General features: G+C 41.5%; 1 protein-coding gene and 1 pseudogene across 3 annotated transcripts in view; both read right to left on the reverse strand.

Annotated features, from left to right (window-relative positions):
• The window catches only part of LOC311144280 (SH2B adapter protein 3-like), a 72,688-nt gene extending 68,118 nt beyond the window's left edge, over positions 1-4,570 (reverse strand). Inside the window, exon 1 of one of the 2 annotated variants that reach the window (XM_084180293.1) lies at positions 4,499-4,570. The gene's annotated coding sequence lies outside the window, so the exon portion shown is untranslated. The remainder of the gene's footprint in view (positions 1-4,498) is intronic. The other variant, XM_084180294.1, reaches the window with a different exon arrangement.
• Positions 4,571-10,606: 6,036 nt separating this feature from the next.
• Positions 10,607-11,527, reverse strand: LOC311145009 (sesquipedalian-1-like; annotated as a pseudogene). The gene is made up of 2 exons: positions 11,388-11,527; positions 10,607-11,250 (listed from the first exon to the last, which is right to left on the reverse strand). The product of its transcript is annotated as a sesquipedalian-1-like (transcript).
• Between the last annotated feature and the right edge of the window lie 765 nt (positions 11,528-12,292).

Genomic DNA, 12,292 nt, shown 5'->3' on the forward strand with positions numbered 1-12,292 from the left:
TGCCATGGAATCGGTACGTCAAAAATCTCTTCCCAACTATTTTGCAATCTATATGGGACGGCTGTCAATCCTTTGGTCCTTAAATGAAACTGGTATCAATTATATTCTTTAATGCAAGGCCGACAGACAAGTTCCTTACTTTTTCCCCCTTCCACTTTCCTTTTCCATTTTAGCGGTAATGCTGCAATTATTTGGTTGTAATTTTGGGTAGAGCAGACATTTCCATATGTTTTTGTTAGCTGCATGTGCGACATAACTCCACCAGTCCTACCGATAATATCATTTACGAAGATTATACCTTTTTTAAACATTTTGTAAAAATAAAAAAAATAGGTTTTTTATCAATTAGTATATTTGAGTTTAACCACAAGGACGATATTGCATCTTTGTACCTTTGTGTACCTATTCAAGATTTGTAACCATGAAGAAAATGACTTTCATAATTATGCATTTCTGTATAGTACAGATCAGGGACCCATGATGTCATTCTGTTACCTTACCATCACTCTTTTACTGGGTGTTAATCCACTTCATTTACTGTAGTTCAATAACCAAAAATTATTTTTTCTAACTCAAAGTGTCATATCATAGCTGACACCTCATTCTTTCAGCAGACATCTTTGAATCTTAATTCGGAGTCGATATTTAACAGAGTTTTTGGAAAAATATGGTCACATAAAAAAATGAGGGAGATTTTACCGTCATTCTGTTAAAAAAACTTTACATCTGCACTGTTCTTCAAGTGGAAATTGTTAAAAGTAAGCTAGTCTTTGTTTAACTTTGCAATCAATGGATTTTGTTTGGAATATTTTTTAAGTGAAAAGTCTCAGTGTCATTCTGTTACCGTGGAATTGCCCGACAACTAAAAGCAAACAGTTGCAGTAATCATTCAGTTGGTTAAACAAATGTAAAGGTACAGTATGTATTGGTGTCATGTCTCCTAAAACTGTGCACACCATTCTTAAACTTTCTTTGAGGTATATTTGCTCCTGTTTGGTGTGTCTGGCATAGCCTCGAATCCAAACGGAATATCGCTCAGATTTTTACAGAAATAGTAGGTTAGCCTAATGCTGCGTTCACGTCATGTCGATTCACCTTCAACCAATCACAAGACCAAATGTAATCCAACGCGTAGCATTTGGCAATTTGAGTTTTCTAGCTAAGACTGGGGTTCCTATGTTTAAACGTTGCTGACACCTGACAGATCTTACAACACCTAGATAGGTATTTTAAGTATCAGCTAACTGTTATAGAAATGTGTCAGTCGATGATGTGGCATGCAACCATTGGTAGCCTAGTGGTGTTGGGCCATTAACCGAAAGGTCACTGGTTCGAATTCCCAAGCCGACAAAGGTGAAAAACCTGTCTATGTGCTCTTGAGCAAGGCATTTAACCCCAATTTGCTCAAGGGGCGCCGTACTGCTATGGCTGACCCTGTAAAACAACACATTACACTGCACTTATCCGGTGTATGTGACAATAAAAAATAATATATATCTTTTTTTGCATCACCTCACCTTGGGTTTACACTCCACCAAGCGTTCTCCTTAATGAAACATCACTGACGCTTGCATAATTAGGCCTACAAATTCTGTCATACATCGAAATCTCCATGCGGAGCCCTCTGTGCAGTGTGTGGTGAATTCACAAAGAGGTTGTGGAGCCTCTACGGAGTAGTCTACTTCTACTGGAGTGCAAATCCAGCCTTAGCCCGCCCATACTTTTTGACAGAACACTGATTAGCCAGTCCAAGCCGACCCAATGGATATTCAGTTTGGATTACCAAGTGTGGAGGAGTGTGACCACTGATCTTTGTGTGTGACCCCAAGCAGCAAGTGTAGGTTATTTTGTGCTGCTTGGTTATCTTCAGTAGGCTACACCATTGCAAAATGTTGTTCAGCAAGGCAACATTTTGTAGAGAGTTCAGATAAACATAATGTAGAAGAACATGCATGTTTAGCTAGCAAACATGTATGCCTGACAAGTAAGAATCGTGCCAGCTGAGCTTTTTAATTCCATGTCTATCTACTACGTTGCACCCTTCTGAATGCGACCCTGGCCCAGACGGCATCCCTAGCCGCGTCCTCAGAGCATGCGCAGACCAGCTGGCTGGTGTGTTTATGGACATATTCAATCTCTCCCTTTCCCAGTCTGCTGTTCCAACATGCTTCAAGATGGCCACCATTTTTCCTGTACCCAAGAAAGCAAAGGTAACTGAACTAAATGACTATCGCCCTGTAGCACTCACCTCTGCGCCCTGTAGCACTCACCTCTGTCATCATGAAGTGCTTTGAGAGACTAGTCAAGGATCATATCACCTCTACCTTACCTGTCACCCTAGACCCACTTCAATTTGCTTAACGCCCCAATAGATCCACAGATGATGCAATCGCCATCACACTGCAAACTGCCCTATCCCATCTGGAAAAGAGGAATACCTATGTAAGAATGCTGTTCATTGACTATAGCTCAGCATTCAACACCATAGTACCCTCCAAGCTCATCATTAAGCTCGAGGCCCTTGGTCTGAACCCCGCCCTGTGCAACTGGGTCCTGGACTTCCTGACGGGCCGCCCCCAGGTGGTGAGGGTGGGAAACAACATCTCCACTTCGCTGACCCTCAACACTGGGGCCCCACAAGGGTGCGTGCTCAGCCCCCTCCTGTACTCCCTGTTCACCCATGACTGCGTGGCCAAGCACACCTCCAACTCAATCATCAGGTTTGCAGACGACACAACAGTAGTAGGCTTGATTACCAACAATGACGAGACCGCCTATAGGGAGGAGGTGAGGGCTCTGGGAGTGTGGTGCCAGGAAAATAACCTCTCACTCAACATCAACAAAACAAAGGAGATGATCGTGGACTTCAGGAAACAGCAGAGGGTGCACCCCCCTATCCACATCGACGGGACCGCAGTGGAGAAGGTGGAAAGCTTCAAGTTCCTTGGCGTACACATCACCGACAAACTGAAATGGTCCACACACGCAGACAGTGTGGTGAAGAAGGCGCAACAGAGCCTCTTCAACCTCAGGAGGCTGAAGAAATTTGGCTTAGCACCTAAAACCCTCACAAACTTTTACAGATGCACAATTGAGAGCATCCTGTCGGGCTGTATCACCGCCTGGTACGGCAACTGCACCGCCCACAACCGCAGGGCTCTCCAGAGGGTGATGCGGTCTGCCGAACGCATTACCGGGGGCAAACTACCCACCCTCCAAAACACACACAGCACCCGATGTCACAGGAAGGCCAAAAAGATCATCAAGGACATCAACCACCCGAGCCACTGCCTGTTCACCCCGCTATCATCCAGAAGGTGAGGTCAGTACAGGTGCATCAAAGCTGGGACCGAGAGAATGAAAAACAGCTTCTATCTCAAGGCCATCAGACTGTTAAATAGCCATCACTAGCACATTAGAGACTGCTGCTGCCTATTGAAATCACTGGCCACTTTAAGAAATGGAACACTAGTCACTTTAATAATGTTTACATATCTTGCACTACTCATCTCATATGTATATACTGCATTTTATTCTATAATATTCTACTGTATCTTAGTCAATGCCGCTCTGTCATTGCTGTTATTGCTTGTCCATATGTATATATTCTTAAATCCCATTTCTTACTAGTTTGTGTGTATTGGGTATATGTTGTGAAATTGTTAGATATTACTTGTTAGATATTACTGCACTGTCGGTGCTAGAAGCACAAGCATTTCGCTACACCCGCTATAACATCTGCTAAACACGTGTATGTGACAAATACATTTTGATTTGATTTTGGTGGTCCGACAGCACCGTTTCCATTTACCCAATGTTCATTAGGCAAATGTTACAAATAGACATGATTCCTTATTCAACATGTCAGAGGCATGTGAGTTCTACATAACTAACATAACGTTTCAGAACTGCACTGAACGTGCCCTGGTGTGATGTGTTTGGTATTGTGTGTCAGTAGAAATAGTAATACAACACCATTCAGCAAGGTTGGCTGTTTTACTAACTAAATAAATCCTGTTCGTGGTCTGACGTGGTTGTCTTTCTGAGAACAACTTTGCTAGTGTGCTATCAAATGCTTTGCAAGAAACTACCCAAAGCAGTCGCAACCAATCGTCACCTCAGGGCTGAAGAGGACGGCCCTTTACATTTCATCCAGAAATGTACATTAGATAGCTATCAACAACAAAAAACAGTTCGTGATCAACCTTTTCCGAAATTACTATGTGAACAACTAACTGCAAGCAAGCTACCAGATTTTTAACGATACTTATTCTAACGATTGGCGCTCTGTTAGTTTTGAGCACTTCAGAATCAAGACCAAATTTGACACGGCTCTTGACAACATACTTACGTTCTCTGTTATCTTCTTGGATGAGCACGCGTATCACGACGACATAGCAATAAATGTGACGTAGCATAACCCATATGCGTTGAGAAACATTTATAATACCTTAAACAAACCTCGGTAAATAATAATAAATATATATTTAACATGTACCTGCATGCCCAAAAGCCCGTTGCTTTCTCTCTCATGTTGAATGCGTGCAACAGTCTAAAAACTTTCAGGAAGGAAAATGACTGGTGTGAACCCAGCAGCATTAGCAATATCGTGGCGATCAGGTCCGGGTGACGTTTTTGCAAAACCTTCACAATAAAAGTACGGACCTAAAAGAAAGACAAAAGTACAAACGGCAGTGAAATGAATTGTGAAGTCTAAATGATTAATTAACGACAATTGGGCATTATTATGAATTGTTGGTGAAATAAGTACCGGTGAAATAATTATTTTATTTACTATTGCATAATCAGTATCTAACTCAGAGGAGGCTGGTGGGAGGAGCTATAGGAGGACGGGCTCATTGTAATGGCTGAAATGGAATAAATGGAAAGAACATTATCAAACACATCAAACATATGGAAACAATATGTTTGATGTGTTTGATAATGTTCAATTTATTCCATTCAAGCCAATACAATGAGCCTGTCCTCCTATAGCTCCTCCCACCAGCCTCCACTGAAACTCCATAGAGAATCAAAATGATGTCTGTGTCAAGCCTATTGAAAAATCCAGGACCAAATCATCTGGGGCCCTGGGCAAGATAATGTTAGAGGCTCCCCTCTTGGCCGCAGAGAGAAAAATATGCAGTTTCAAAGCTAATTTCCTGCATTTCTACACATTTTGCCATGGGTCTGAGAAAAGATTTTGCAGTTTTTAAGCCAATTTCCTGCAATTCTACACATTTTGCAATGGCCATGTTCACATGCTATCTGAGTGACTCAAACATTATGACTAAATCAATGGGTGCCCCTGGACCCCTGGAGGTCGGGGCCCCTGGGCATGTGCCCTTCGTGCTCGGTCGGTAATCTGGCCATGGAAAGATTGCATGTACTCCTGTCATATTGGACTTCACTGCACAGAATGTCCTATACTGTAGGTAGGCCTAGTTGCTACTTGTTGACGAAAGCCGCCTCCAAAACCTCGCTCCTGAAGTGGACAAGTCCACAGGTCTCACTCGAGTTGGAGCCAGCCTCCGGAGGGCTGAGACTCTCGAACCAGACTGATTGTCTTACCAACCAGGGAGTATGGACAGTTCCCGTGCAAATCTTAGAGGATGGAAATGAAATATAGTGCCATATTTGGGGTGCTTTTGTCAAATTGTCCCTAACCTGTCAGTCTTGTGGTGGAAAACTGATAGATAGATAGATAGATAGGCTAGACATGTTTTAACGATTCCATTTTTTTTTGTGAAGCTTGCATTCAACAGCCCATTATGTTGCACACAAGAAGCTTCCATTCCACCTGTCAGAAGGGGAGTTATGGCTGATTTAAGATGAAATCTTCAACCCTGTTACTTTAATTGGCACTTACTATAGTCATTTTTCTTAATTTAAAACCTCTTGAGATGGGAAAACATGTTGTTTTATGAATTTGAACATGTGCTCTTTATGACAATGTTAAAATTAGGTCAAATAAATAGTTTTGACCAAATTACACTACCCCAAATGCATCCTATTGGTGAAATGACCCGTATAGCCTATATAAATCATGTTTAATGAGAATCTAACATAAAATACTCCAATACTAGGACCTTCGTATGCCGTTTATTCGCGGAACTTTTATTTTGCATATCGCAGAGATCGCAGCATGGTTGTAGCAAGCTGTGGTTGGCTTTCTGGCTTCACACAGATGAAACTCTATGAAGAAAAAAGTTGATCCTCATCATTTCCGTTGTCAAAATTGCCGCGGTCGAGTGCATGTTTTGGGCAGGAGCACACCGGAGCTGAGCGCCGGTACCTAAAATGTTCTACTGCTTGAGCTCCTGTCCCTCTTACAGAATATTAGCTCAAAAGTATTGTGGCACTCCAGGCGTCTGCATGGTCCTAAAGCACATCAACTCGTTTTGTATCACATTCCAATGATAAAACTGGGGGGACAAAAATGCAATTTCAGAATGTGGGGGTGACATGTCCACCCCGTCCCCAGTGAAAGTTGTGCCCCTGGGTGCTGGTTCTCATTTTAGGTGGCGGTACTGCTTATATTAAGGTGCAGGAGTGCCACAATACTTTTGAGCTACTGCTTAGTACCGCCACCTAAAATGAGAACCAGCACCCAGGGGCACAACTTTCACTGGGGACGGGGTGGACATGTCACCCCCACATTCTGAAATTGCATTTTTGTCCCCCCAGTTTTATCATTGGAATGTGATACAAAACGAATGGATGTGCTTTAGGACCATGCAGACGCCTCCGAGCGTCGGGTAGGCTGTTTGGAGTGTTTATCTGACTGGATTAAAAAAATATATATATATAAAAATGATGTCCCTCTCACTTCTAAAACCAAAGTTGCGCCCCTGCCAGCACCTATTTCAGTCCAAGTCAAGCACTGGGTTTCACCACAAGTAGACGATTAGCGTAGTTTATGCATTTCATATAAATGTTATTATTTAAAGTAGCTAATAAAACGAATTCATTTCGTATTGATATGTTGGGGAAACAGAACAAGTGAAATGTACAAGAAGAAAGTTACAAAAGTTATTCAATGCTGTATGGTAAGTTATTTGAATTCTTATTTAGACTACCATGTTAAACTTAAAGTTTAGTGTTACAAAACAACACATTACGTCCTTATAACACTAATAAATAAAAACATGAATTGTCTTGATGTAGATTTGGCGTACAGTTTATAATATCTACCTCTATTATATAAAACAGATATTGATAAATTAAATGGACTAGAAATAAGGCCTGACTACCCATTCCATACTGCTTTCATACCCCAATTTGAGAAGTCACCTAGAAATTTGTTTTGAGCGACATCTGCTGGAATGAAATGTTTTGCTTTCCTCTTGTCCCTTCTGGACTAGTCGCCTGATGTTGATTCAAGCAGTCCATTTCCGTTTCCTAACTCACATTAAATTCACAAACATTCTACAGACATGCCAATGTCAACACAGATAAACTGGCATCAGTTTACCCTCAAAAAGGTATTATATTCAATAGAGAATCTGTCCAACGTAAATGTATTCATTCAAACATTGAAATCGAGGCTATTGGACAAAATAAGAACGTTAGAGAAACGATCAACTTTCAGGTGTTTATTAATTTGTTTAAGTGACTTGTAGGTGCCTCTGTGTCTCCTGCTCATAGCACTATAACAAGTTATTTAAATCATTCAGGGTGACCCGCTGAAGGCAGTTGCATTACTCTCTCTAGACACGATCACTTCAGTCAAATGTTGAATATGTACAGTGCCTTCCGAAAGTATTCATACCCATTGACTTGTTCCACATTTTGTTGTGTTACAGCTTGAATTAAAAATGGATTACATAGCTTTTTTTTCCTCATCCATCTACACACAATACCCCATAATGACAAAGTGAAAACATGTTTTTAGAAATGTTAGCAAATTTATTGTAAATGAAATACAGAAATATCTCATTTACATATGTATTAACAACACTGAGTCAAGACAGCCATTTTCAAGTCTTGCCATAGATTTTCAAGCTGATTTTAGTCAAAACTGTAACTACGCCACTCAGGAACATTCAATGTCGTCTTGGTAAGCAACTCCAGTGAAGATTTGGCCTTGTGTTTTAGGTTATTGTCCTGCTGAAACGTGAATTTGTCTCCCAGTGTCTATTGGAAAGCAGACTGAACCAGGTTATCCTCTAGGATTTTGCCTGTGCTTATAGCTGTATCCCGTTCCTTTTTATCCCCCTAAAAAACTCCCTAGTCCTTGCCGATGACAAGCATACCCATAACATGATGCAGCCACCACCATATTTGAAAATATGAAGAGTGGTACTGAGTGATGTGTTGTGTTGGATTTGCCCCAAACATAACACTTTTTTTTCAGGACAAAAAGTTCATTTCTTTGGGACATTTTTTGCAGTATTACTTAAGTGCCTGGTTGCAAACAGGATTTTGGAATATTTGTATTCTGTATAGGCTTCCTTCTTTTCACTCTGTCATTTAGGTTAGTATTGTGGAGTAACTACAATGTTGTTGATCCCTCCTCAGTTCTCATATCACAACCATCAAACTCTTTAACGGTTTTAAAATCACGATTGGCTTCATGGTGAAATCCCTGTGCAGTTTCCTTCCTCTCCGGCAACTGAGTCAGGAAGGACCCCTGTATCTTTGTAGTGACTGGGTGTATTCATACACCATCCAAAGCCTAATTAATAACTTCACCATGCTGAAAGGGACATTCAGCGTCTGCTTTCTTTTATTTTGTTCACATCAACCAATCGGTGCCCTTCTTTGCGAGGCATTGAAAAACTTGTCTTTGTGGTTGAATCTGTGCTTGAAATGTACTACTCGATTGAAGGACCTTACAGATATTTGTATGTGTGGGGTACAGAGATGGGGTAGTTATTCAAAAATCATGTTAACCACTATTATTAAACACGGAATGAGTCCATGCGATGTGATTTGTTGAGCACATGTGTATTCCTGAACTTATTTATGCTTGCCATAACAAATGGGTTGAATACGTATTGACTCAAGACATTTCAGCTTTTAATTTTGTATTAATTTCTAAAATGTTCTACAAACAAAATTCCACTGACATTATGGGGTATTGTGTGTAGATCAGTGACACAAAATCTATTTTAATTCAGTCTGTAACACAATAAAATGTGGAAAAAGTCAAGGGGTGTGAATACTTTCTGAAGGCACTGTAGTTCAATAATACCAAAACACATCTAGCCACATGGAAACATGATAGTCATCTGGCTGTAGTGTACTAAAATGAACAGTACTCCTGAAGTCGTCATCTCACAGACAGTACATGAAGTTGGCCACAAACAGATTGCAAGAGTGTAAGGAAGCATTGGGTTGTCATCCTTCACTCTGGATATAGAGGTATGCAATGTCATGCAATGTCTCATCCAAAAATTAGACATACTCCGAATATCATATAATTAAAAAGGAAAATGTAACTAGGTATATAATCAGTAAGTACAAAAATGATCTCCTAGTGTCAGAGATATTAATGTAATAATAATATAATAATGAATAACATACAACTGATCATCTTTCACCCAGCATCAGTGAGGGTAAGTCACAATCACATATGTACCTCCACCTCCAGCCTCACAGTCCATCCTTCTCTAGAAGAAATCAATAAAATAGTATAGTTTAGTTTAGTCACAGATCTTTTTGTCGTTCCTTGTCCTACATGACAAGTAACACAACAGAGTTGTCTACCAGGATGGTGTGACCAGGAAAGAGAAAACGCAAAAAGATCTGGCTATTTCATTATCGGTAATCACATTTAAATAAAAAAAGGGACTAATGTTAATACTGTGCGTTAAATCTGGACAAATGGATTGAGCCATTGTCACAAATTAACAAAATTGCACTGAGATGTGGCTTTGACAAAAACAAAAGGCAGAGAGTACTCTGTCATTATTAGACGGACCAATGTTGTGTGTCGAATCGTCATGACAGGTTTGGGAGGAAAATCATAAGGCACAGGTTAAAGAGAAAGAACCATTTTCAAAATATGTAAACCATTGCATGAGTATAATCATTGTGGTTTAAAGAAATAATGAACCTGTGTTCATTCTTCAATGGTCCCCCTTTCAAGACTTCTGGTGAAACATCATAAAATCCACATTTTCAACAATGTATGTACCGATATACTGATTTCTATCATCTGTCAGATATACTCAATTCAGTAACATTTAGGGGTCATCCTTTGTGTATAGAAAAATGGTAAGAAAACAACAATGATAGAAAAAGTGATGAAAGAGTTGATTCTATTGTAGTTTCTGATTGAAAAAAATTGAAATTTGTAAATACAAAGCTTTTCTTTAAAATGCCATACTCTCATATTAAATAAAGTAACAGTAAAGTCATATGACAACACATCATATTACCTCTGGCCCATGACAGCTAAAACTACTAGGAAAGTGCTGCTTTTAACAAACCAGCCAGCTTCCCAGACTGCCCCAAGACAGTGTTTGGAATTACAAGGACACACTCTCTGACATTAAAATCAATATATTTTGGGATGAAACAATTGTGCAAGGTGACAAGTACCCTTTCTAATGGGTAACAGTTGGGCTGTGAGGTGGGAGGGAGGGGCGCCTCACTAGCTCTAAAACCCCTCCACCCTCAGTTCAGCCACCTCTTTTCCGTACCAGTCGTGAAGTTTGGAGAAGCAAAACTCAGTGGAGGCACAGGCGGAGGCCTGACCACATCGCCCCCTCCGTTCCCATTTCCGTTCCCCTCCCACGGCACACCAGAGGGGGGGCCCTCAGCGCACCCATAGATCAGAGCAGAGGGCTTACTCTCTTTAGAGGCGCCTGAAAGGAGTTGCCCCTCCTCCTGAAGGCTGCGGGCATGAGTCTCCCCCTGTGCGACAGTTGCACCTGTAACCTGTGTAGAGGGCACCAGGGGAGCACTGGATAATGCTCCTGATTTGGAGCGTGCCACCCCCACAACCTTTTGGAGGACTTGGGCCTGCCCTGCAGCCCTCCAGACCCCTCCTGGGTCTCCTCCAGCTGCCTCTCCAGCTCCCGCACCACCAGGCGCATGTAGTCGAAGCTGGCTCGCGACACAGCCTTCACCCACGATTCCATGGCTGCCTGGTTCTCCGCCGCTATCTTGTAGACACACGCCTTGGAGCAGTCAAACTTGATGGTGAAGGCGAACTTTTCAGCTGACTTGCAGAGCTCCACGGTGCAGCCCTCCAACACGATGACGTCGATGGGTTCCCGGCTCTCATGCTCCTCAAAGTAGCTCAGTTGGTAGAGCATGGCGCTTGCAACCCAGGGTTGTGGGTTCATTTCCCACGGGGGGCCAGCATGAAAATGTATGCACTCACTAACTGTAAATCGCTCTGGATAATAGCGTCTACTAAATGACTAAAATGTAAATGTAAAATGTTGCCCTTTAGGATGAACCAGCGTCTGTGGTAGGCTGTGTTCCACTCCCCCTTCTTGAATAGGAAGCCCGTCTTGTCTGGCGGCGAGCCGCAGGTGGCATAGTGAGCCACTCTATGTTCGTTCAGCTTCATTACTCCCCCTCCACAGGGGAGTCCTTAATTATGTTTTTTACAATACAGCATCTGGTTACTAGTCAAACTCATCAATAAGATGATGTATTAATTATTTAGGTAAACATTTCAATACAGGTTAGAAGCGTCTAGGATTAGACTACTGTAAACAAACGTCCTATCTGCCCATTTGTAGGTTACAAGTACTGTAGTGCAAAGTCTTTAATTATTTGAAACAGAAAATAGTATACTGCAAATGTTACACTGTCATTTCAGAAACACATTTGAATTTCACACCACATAATTTATTTAGCCTATTACACACAATACGCAATGGAGGTATAGCTACACACTCTCTACTCACACATTAATATTTCAGATATAACGTTATCTTAACTTTCCCTGGCTTAGCTGGCTTAGTTTAGATTAGACCAGCGTTTCCAAACTCGGTCGTGGGGACCCCAAGGGGTGCACGTTTTGTTTTTTGCCCTAGCACAGCTGATTCAAATAATCAACTAATCATCAAGCTTTGATTATTTGAATCAGCTGTGTAGTGCTACGGCAAAAAACAAAATGTTCACCCCTTGGGGTCCCCACGACCGGATTTGGGGTTACGCTGGTTTAGAATAAGGGTTACGGTAAGGGATAGGGCTAGGGTAAGGGTTAAGTTTAGGGTTAGGGTAAGGGTTAAGGTTAGGGTTAGAGCTGCGGTTAGTAGTAGATAGTTAAGGGAGTACGCCAGGCACATAATCGGCGTAATGAATTCACCCGTGTTAGCTAGTCAAT

Source organism: Coregonus lavaretus (assembly GCF_964263955.1).
Source record: "Coregonus lavaretus genome assembly, chromosome: 17".
In the NCBI taxonomy this organism is placed as follows: Eukaryota; Metazoa; Chordata; class Actinopteri; order Salmoniformes; family Salmonidae; genus Coregonus; species Coregonus lavaretus.